The following is an 8,941-nucleotide window of genomic DNA, read 5'->3' on the forward strand; positions in this document are numbered from 1 at the left end:
AAAAAAAAAAAAAAGCAAATTTCTCAAGAAATTCCAGGAAGGAATTTCCACATACAAGCACTTGGTTGAAGAATATAAATTCTTTTCAACTCCCATCATGTCCCTGATAGCCAGCACTCAGATAACCTGGGAGGTTCATTTAGCCAAACTGGAGGAGATTGTATTTATCTGGTTACCTATAACCCGAATTCCTATAGCTTTATCCAAATTTCTATTCACCCTACATTCAGTAGATCCCTAATAAATGTTTATTAAAATTAATTCCTTTTTTAAATAATACTTTTTATTTTTTTAATTTAATTTAATTTTTTATTTAGAATATTTTCCCATGGTTACATGATTCATGTTCTTTCTCTCTCCCCCAACTCCTCCACCCACCCACAGTCGACACACAATTCCACTAGGTTTTATATGTATCATTGATTAAGACCTATTTCCATATTATTGATAGTTGCACTAGGGTGATCATTTAGCATCTACATCCCAATAATATCCCCATCAGCCCATGTGTTCAAGTAGTTGTTTTTTTTCTGTGTTTCTACTCCCACAGTTCTTCCTCTGAATGTGGATAGTTTTCTTTCTCATAAGTCCCTCAGCATTGTTCTGGATCCTTACATTGCTGCTAGTAGAGAAATCCATTATGTTGAATTGTATCGCAATGTATCAGTCCCTGTACACAACATTCTCCTGGTTCTGTTCCTTTCACTCTGCAATACTTTTTTCTAATTACATGTAAAAACAACTTTTAACATTCTTTTTTTAAAGAGTTCAAATTCCCTCCCTCCTTCCCTTCCCTTCTAACTTCCTAAGAGAGCAAGCAATTTGATATAGGTTTTATATATATATATATATATATATAGAGAGAGAGAGAGAGAGAGAGAGAGAGAGAGTATGCAATATATATGCATATATATGCAATATATAATATGCAATATATATGCATATATATATGCAATTGTGGAAAACATAGTTGCATATTAGTCATGTCGTGAAAGAAAATGCAGACACCTTCCCTGCATTCAGACTCTATCAGTTCTTTCTCTGGAGTGGCTGGTATTTTTCATCATGATTTCTTTGAAATATAGGGAAAAGGTAGAGAGTTGATTAGCTTACTAACATATTTGCCATTTGATGGATTGAAGCTCACCACCAACAAGGTTCCAAGCTCTAGCCAGAAGAGCTTGAGAGAGAGTGAGCAGTTCCTTAGTTTCACCTTATATAAGCAGTTTTCTCCACCCACTAGCTCTCCCACATCACATCTCAGGAACCAATCATATTTTCCTTAATTTGCTTGGCATCACCCAAGAGAGCAGTGCCTGTGGAATCAGTTTCCTGTCTCTCAACTTCCTTTCTCTGAGGGTTTGTCTATACCTGCACATCTCAATGGTAAATTACCTCCAGGTCCACTGATTGATGATGTCAAAGAAAGCAATATAATGGAGAAGGAAATTCCCTTCCACAAGGGTCAATTTGGAACTTCCCCAAAGGCAAATACCCAAGGGATGAGGGCATTGGGGGTTCCATAAGACAAAATTGTCACATGTACAACAACTTATTCAGCCATTCCCCGTCAATGGCTGTTCCCTCAATTTCCAATTCTTTGCTACCACAAAGGGAGCTGCTATAAATATTTTAATATAAATAGGTCCTTTTGCTTTAAAAAAAAATGTCTGTGAAATACAGATCTAGTAGTAGTATTGCTGGGTCAAAGAGTATGCACACTTTCAAAGGCCTTTGGGCATAGTTCCAAATTGTTTTCCAGAAAGTTGTATCAGTTCAAAATTCTACCAAAAGTGCAATAATGTTCTAATTTTCCTACATTCCCTCCAACACTTATCATTTTCCTTTTTGGTCATATTAGCCAGTCTGATAGGTGTAATGTAGTACCTCTAATCAATAGTAATTTAGAGGGTAAGTCAGGTAGCAGGGTCAATAGAGTGCCAGGTCTGGATTTTTGGAGGACCTGGGTTCGAATCTGTTATCAGATATTTCCTACTTGGGTGACCCTAGACAAGTCACTTAACCCTAACTACCTAATCCTTACTGCTCTTCTGCCTTAGATCAGTACTTAGAATAAATTCTACAACCAAAGAAAAGAAGTGATTTTTTAAATTTAATGATTTAGAGCAGTGATGGCAAACCTATGGAATGGTTGCCAAAGATGGCACAGAGAGCTCTCTCTGTGGGCAACTGTCTACTCTCCCTCCTCACCTCCACCTCCAGAGTTTGTTACTAGAAAGGCAGAGGGAATGAGGAGTAACTATTCCCCTCCCTCTCTCTAACGTGTTTGACAACATTTTTTCACATCACCCACCCCTTTGCCCATCAGCCCAATAGGAACATACAGGGGTTCAGGTCAGCAGCTCACAGGAGGTAGAGATGGAGAAGAGCAGAGAACTTGGGCCACTCCCTTCCCCTCTCTACACTCACTGAGGACATTCCTCACTTCACCCACCTGTGTGGGGCAAGGGGGAGGGGGCAGGGCTTGCTTGGCATTCAGTAGGGGAGGAAAGGAACATAACACTCAATCTGGGGGTGGAGTTGGGGGCGGAGCCCAGCGCTTTGTTTTTAAAAGGTTCCCCATCACTGATTTAGAGCTCATATGACTGTAGATAGCTATTATTTCCTCTTCTGAAATTGGCTTGTTTATATCCTTTGACCACTTATCAATTGGGGAATGGCTTGTATTCTTATTTAATTACTTTCTTATATATTCTATTAGCCCATTCATTTCCAAGACCTAGAAACAAAGTTGTTAAGTTATAAGGCAAAATAGTGAAATTAGGTGCCAAGGGTGAATAACTTATTTCTTCTACACTATTCAGTAGGGTACACCCTAGTTGTCAGGTAATTATTAGTATCTATTTGCATCATTCTCTTAATCACGTTCACAAACAAAGAGTAATTTAAACTAGTTTTGAGGGCAGCTAGAGCATTGCCAAACTAAATCAGGATCATGTGTTCCTGAACCAGTTTGTGCCAGTCTCCTAAACCACAGTATACACTCACATACACACACGCAGACTCATATGAAATATGAATTTAGATCTATAAGGAACATCATTATTAGCTTACCACATTCCCTGCTAAGTAACTGAGAGAGGGAAATTATACTCTTATTTAGATTATGCAAAAATTACTTTTAGGACAGTGCAGGAGGCTAGACCATCTTCAAAGACTGTGAGTATGGATTAGCTCAAATGAATATTAGCCAAGCTTTTTATGTGCACTACCTGTGGTAGTCCAAGAAATGCCATTTTTTTTTTGAGGAAGAGGATGAGGGGAGGAGTAAAGCTAGCTTAATTTATTATCTAGACATGTCTCTTCTTTCTATTAGAAACCCTTCCCAAAATACACATATTTTCTTTTTTCTTTTTTCTTTTCTTTTCTTTCATTTTCTTTCCTCTCCCTTCCTTCCATCCCTTCTTTCTTTCTTTCCTCTTTTTTCTTTCTTTCTCTTTCTTTCCTTATCTTCCTTCCTTTCCTTCCTCCCTTCTGCCCTTCCTTCCTTCCTTTTTTCCTTCTTTCATCCTTCCTTCTTTCTTTCTCTCTTCCTTCCTTTCTTTCTTTTCTTTAGCTTCTGTCTTAAAATGGATACTAAATATCAGTGCTGAGGCAGAACAGTGGTAAAGGCTAGGCAATGGAGTTTAAATGACTTGCCCAGGGTCACACAGCTACAAAGTGTCTGAGGCCAAATTTGAATCTAGAACCTCCCATCTCTAGGCCTGGCTCTCTATACACTGATCTAACCACCCCCATTTTCTGTGAACTACATAACATTACATTTTCTCTGAAAATTTTCATTCCTCATCACTGTTCAGCTAGGTCTTCACTCAATAAACCTGGAAGAACCAGGAGAGTGTCTCCTGGCCTGTAAAATCAGAGATGAGAAAACAATCAGACACACCTAAGCAATCATTTAATCAACAAGCATTTCTTAAGTTCTTGGAATGTGCCAACGAACTGGGCCAGCCACTGGTACAAGAATCTGCCCTCCCCCATTTCCTATAAAACCCATGGCTTTCACCAGTGTCACTGAACAATGCTGGTTAAATCTATTCCATATTCCTAGTTTGAAGGTATCAGTGAGCTAGCTTGACTGTACCTTCCCTTGTTGCCTCTGCTCTTGTTCCCATCCCCTTAAGCTTTCTCATGTATTAATCAAAATGGGCTGGCCTACAGGGTCTTTTTTGCAACCTCCTTTAAGTTCTCCTTTAAAATTCAATAGTAAGAGTCTTCTAGATAGACAGTGGATAGGGTGCCAGGACTACTTGAGAGGACTCGAGTTCAAACCTGGCCTCAGACACTTCCTAGCTGTGCAACTTTGGACAAGGCACTTAACCCCAGTTGCCTAGCCTGGCGATAGTGAACCTTTTAGAGACTTTGTGCCATGACCCCCCCGAGACTGTGTGACATGCCCCACTCCCCACCAGACCAAGTGCCACATGCACCACCACTCCCCCACAGCCTTACTCCACACAGGGGAAGGAGAAATCTGGGCAGAGGGGTAGATGATATGAAAAAATGTCCTCAGGTGTGGTAGAGAGGGGGAAGGGCGCAGCTCTGCCTGAGTCCCTCTGCCTTTCTAGTAATGAACTCTGGTGGGGGACAGTGTGCATGCCCACAGAGAGTGTTCTGCATGCCCTCTTTGGCATATATGCCATAGATTCACATCATGAGCCTAGACCTTGATGTTCCTTTGTCTTAGAATTGATACTTAGAAGGGAAGGATTTTTTTAATGAAATAATAAACTCAATCCTAACTCTAGTCAGTCCATATCTTTCTCTATAAATCCTTTCTATTCTTCCTTCTGGAACCACTCATCCCTACCCCTAATATTCAATTTCCCTTTATATTAGAAAACTTTTTTCCTTTTTTTTCTTTTTGATATGCTAACTGAAACCTAGCTTTCTCCTGAAGCTATCACATGTCCCAGCTACCACCTTTGCCCAGGCTTGCTATTCCTTCTGTCACAATCTTTGACAAACTAGGCTAGAAGGAATTCAGTATAGACCTTACTCCCTATTGCCACTTTCAGACCCTCCCTTTGCTATCATCATTGAACAACAATTTCTCCTTTTAAGTTCACTCATCCTATCTAGATCCTTATTATTATCATTTGTGTACTCCCATGTCCCTTTCCTTATGACCAAATAAGTCCAGGACCTGACTCACAGCCTTCTTCTCCACCTCAACTCCTACCTCTCTGATTACCCTGTCAGTTCTTCAACCTCTCCCAGTTCCTGTGATCTTTATCTCTAGTTTACCACAATTAATCACAGGAGTGGTCACTCTTAGTTATTTCCCCATCCCTTCCTCAGCACCATTCAGTTTTCTCTAGGTGTTGGAATTCCTAGTTATGACTCTAGTTTGAGATGCTATGAGAACATCCAGACAGAGAAGTCTTATAGGGAATGAGAAATATGAGTCTTTTCCTCAGAAAAGAACAAGATTGGAGGTTTAGATTTGTTGTTTTTTGGTCATTCTATTGTGTCCAACTCTTAACAAGTTATCTAAATAGATGTCATTAAAGTTCAACTATAATATGTAGCATAGTTCTACTATAAAGAAATTTTATAATGGATGAAATTACCCAGAGAGGGAAGGCAAAGATAGAATGGAAGGGTAAGGGATCAGAGAGAGGAGAGGAGCCAGAAAAGAGACAATGAATAGGCAAAGATGTTAAGAGAAGAACTAGGAGAGTGGAATTACAAAAGCTAAAAACAGAACACGGGTTATCAAAGTTCGCAAACTATCAATGAAGCAAAAATAATATTAATGAAGGAAAAAGGTTAAAATAATATAAACATCATGCATAACCCAAATCAAATTACCATCTCTGAGAATGAGAAGGGAAGGGAAGAAGGAAGAAAATTTGGATCTTATCATTTCAGAAAATGAATGTTAAAAATTATCATTACATGTAATTGTGAAAATAAAATGTCTTTGAATAAAAATAAATTTTTAATGATATAAATATGCTGTAATCTCAGCTTTCCTTTTTCCTAATCTCAATTATCAATTCCCTTAAAGGAAGGGGAGTTCAGATTCAGATTCCCACTTGGTTATTTCAAGGAGCCATTGGAAAAAGGCATCCCACTCAGGGCCTTCAATCTTGGGGCCAGCAGAATCAAGAAGCAACTGCAAAAAGGTAATTTTATCATGATCAAAGTGTTGCGGAGGGTTTGAGGTGAACCCCCAGGGTTCAGAAAGGGTACCTTTTGCAAAGATGCAAGACTCTGAAACTTAGCTTAAAAATAAAAAGAGAAATTTCTTAATTTGCAAGGTAATGTTGAATCTCGCCCTGGAAGACTGTCTCCTAGGGGTAACAGCACAGATGGAAAGCGGTTCCCAGATGACATGATTTCTGGAGTCTTTATACTATTTACAACAGTAAAGACATGACTTTGTGCCACGCTGAAGATGTGACTAGAGTTGTATGTACTGAGGCATGGAGGTGGGGGAGGGTTGGTCATCTAGATGACCAGGGTCTGCCTTAAGACATAGGGAGTGACCCTCATAGTTTAGGGGACATGACAGGTATCAAGGCATAGCCTGGAGGTATATTTGTCTGTCTCAAGTCAGGGTCTTAACTGAGTTATCAGATATTTTGGGTTAGGAGTCACAAAAATAGAAGGGAGCAAAGGAATTTCCCTGCTTATAGTTTGCCAAAAGAAGTTCAGCAGTGTTAGAGTGTTAGAGATTAGATTTGGTTAAATTCTGCCAGTTATCCAAATACTTGCAAGTACCTGGTCCATAATTTGAAAACATGTGATCAGATCAAGGGCCCCAAGAGTGGTGTAGCTGAACAGCACTTACAAAATATTCTAATGTGGGTTGACCACCTGAAAGGGAAGTTGAGGACTGAGGGAATTGGGGTTGGAAGGTTTAAAGATTAAAGAAGGGAGGGCATAAAGAGGGAAATGAGGCACAGAGATGCAGGATTCATCATAGCATTCAGCCTGTCCATTTGCTCCTCTGATGGAATGAGAGCAAGCAAATTACAGATGAATACAGTTTTTATTGAAGTCCCAAGGAATGGGGAATGGAAAATAGTTATTAAAACATGTGACATGGTAGAGAATTTAACACCAGGTTGGTAAACAAGATGAAAGAGGAAGCAAAGACAATGTAGTGGCCAACACCTAACCCAGAGATTCATTTGACCTTTGGACTGCAAGTGTGGGGAATGGTCAGAATACCACAAGATTTGGGGCCCAAGACAATGCAAGGGTCCAGAAATCAATTATGTGAAATATTAGAAATATATTCAAAATTCTGGTACATGAGCACTTTGCTTATGAGTCAGTTTTTGAATGCATCTTTAATACTTTCAAGATTTGTTTATACCTGGAACCCTACATAAGTGCTAAATTTCTAAAGATATCATGAGACCTGCTCCAACCATGAGGTTGGTGAGGACATAGGAGCCACTTCTGATAACTACTTTTAACAGTAGCTACCTAAATGGAAATTCATACTTATGGAGCTCCACATCTAATGTCTTTCCACATAGTTATTCCTCAACTAAATTGGATAGAAATGTACTTGCTACAGTGCAACCACTGCTCCTCATACAGAGCCTAGCTCATATCTGCTCAGCATTATAAATATAAGAGGAGATTCTAAACACCTTTTTGGGGGGTCTAGGGAACAAAATTAAGCTTATGGAAGCAGCTTTCTCCTTTTTCCATCTCTCAGTCTCATCTCAAAAGTTCATGAGCTCAGTGATGGTCAATCCACTGCCCTCCTCCTAACCCTTAAACCCATTACTTTCCAGACTTATGTACTCTTTGTACTTATAGTCTTTTGGGAAATGTTGTCCTTGAGGAAATGACACAAATTATCAGAAACAGATTATTTTCACCTAAAAGGTCCTTGAGGAAGAAAGAAGAAATGGATAAAAGGCAAGGGTTGAAAAAGTAAACTAGACAAAGGCTTCTTTGTCTGAAAAGAGATGAAAGGCTTAACTCCACCGTCCTCTCCAACAAGAAGCCTGTTCCAGTTCTCCCAAAGTCCCCAAAATTATTTTGCATCAACTATAATTTAGTAGCTAGCATTTAAATAGCCCTTTAAGAATTATAAAGTGCTATGTTATCTGATTTGATGTTTATTTATGTTTATTTTGCATATGCTTTGCATCTACTTATCTGCATATGCATATTGCTTCCTCTAGTGAACTGTATGCTCTTTCAATCAATCAACAAGCATTTTTATACATCTATTACATTCCAGTGTGCTAGACTTTGGGAATACAAATACAAATACAAAAATGAGACAATTCTTGCCCTCAAAGAGCTTATTTTCTACTGAGTTTAGAAATAAATAAATAGACTAAATAAACATATATATATATATATATTTTGATAGAGTGGGGGTGAGAAGAAAAATTCCCAACTATTCCTTCAAAATCTTGGACACACACACACACACACACACATATGCAAGCATAGACACTTGATTTTTCTTTCTCCTTCCTGTCTATGGCTACTGCTTAAAGTCCAAGATTTTGAAAGAAGTACTTGGGAAGGATGTTATAGATGGTGCTTAAAAGGAATCCAAGAAAGACTCAACTGATGAAGACCAAACTTAGCTGAAGCAAAATAAAAATATGCATAATGATGACAGAAACATGGTTGAAAAGATTTCAACCCTAGAGAGGAGCTAATGAAAGGTGTGAATCTATAGAGGAAGAATGTCATCTACATTGGGTGTCACTCTATCTCTTGTTTTTTCTTAATTATTTCTTTGTTATAAGTAAGGGTGCAATTCTGGGAGGAGAGGAAGATATGCAGAAATGACTGATTAAAAAATAGCAAAACATAATCAATAGTTTATTTTTTTTAAGAATTAAAGAAACCCAAGAAATTAAGGAATTATGTTCTTTTCTTTCTTTTTACCTCCCATTTTTAGGAAAAAGAGAACACAGCCAAAACAAAG

Source organism: Gracilinanus agilis, chromosome 4 (assembly GCF_016433145.1).
Source record: "Gracilinanus agilis isolate LMUSP501 chromosome 4, AgileGrace, whole genome shotgun sequence".
In the NCBI taxonomy this organism is placed as follows: Eukaryota; Metazoa; Chordata; class Mammalia; order Didelphimorphia; family Didelphidae; genus Gracilinanus; species Gracilinanus agilis.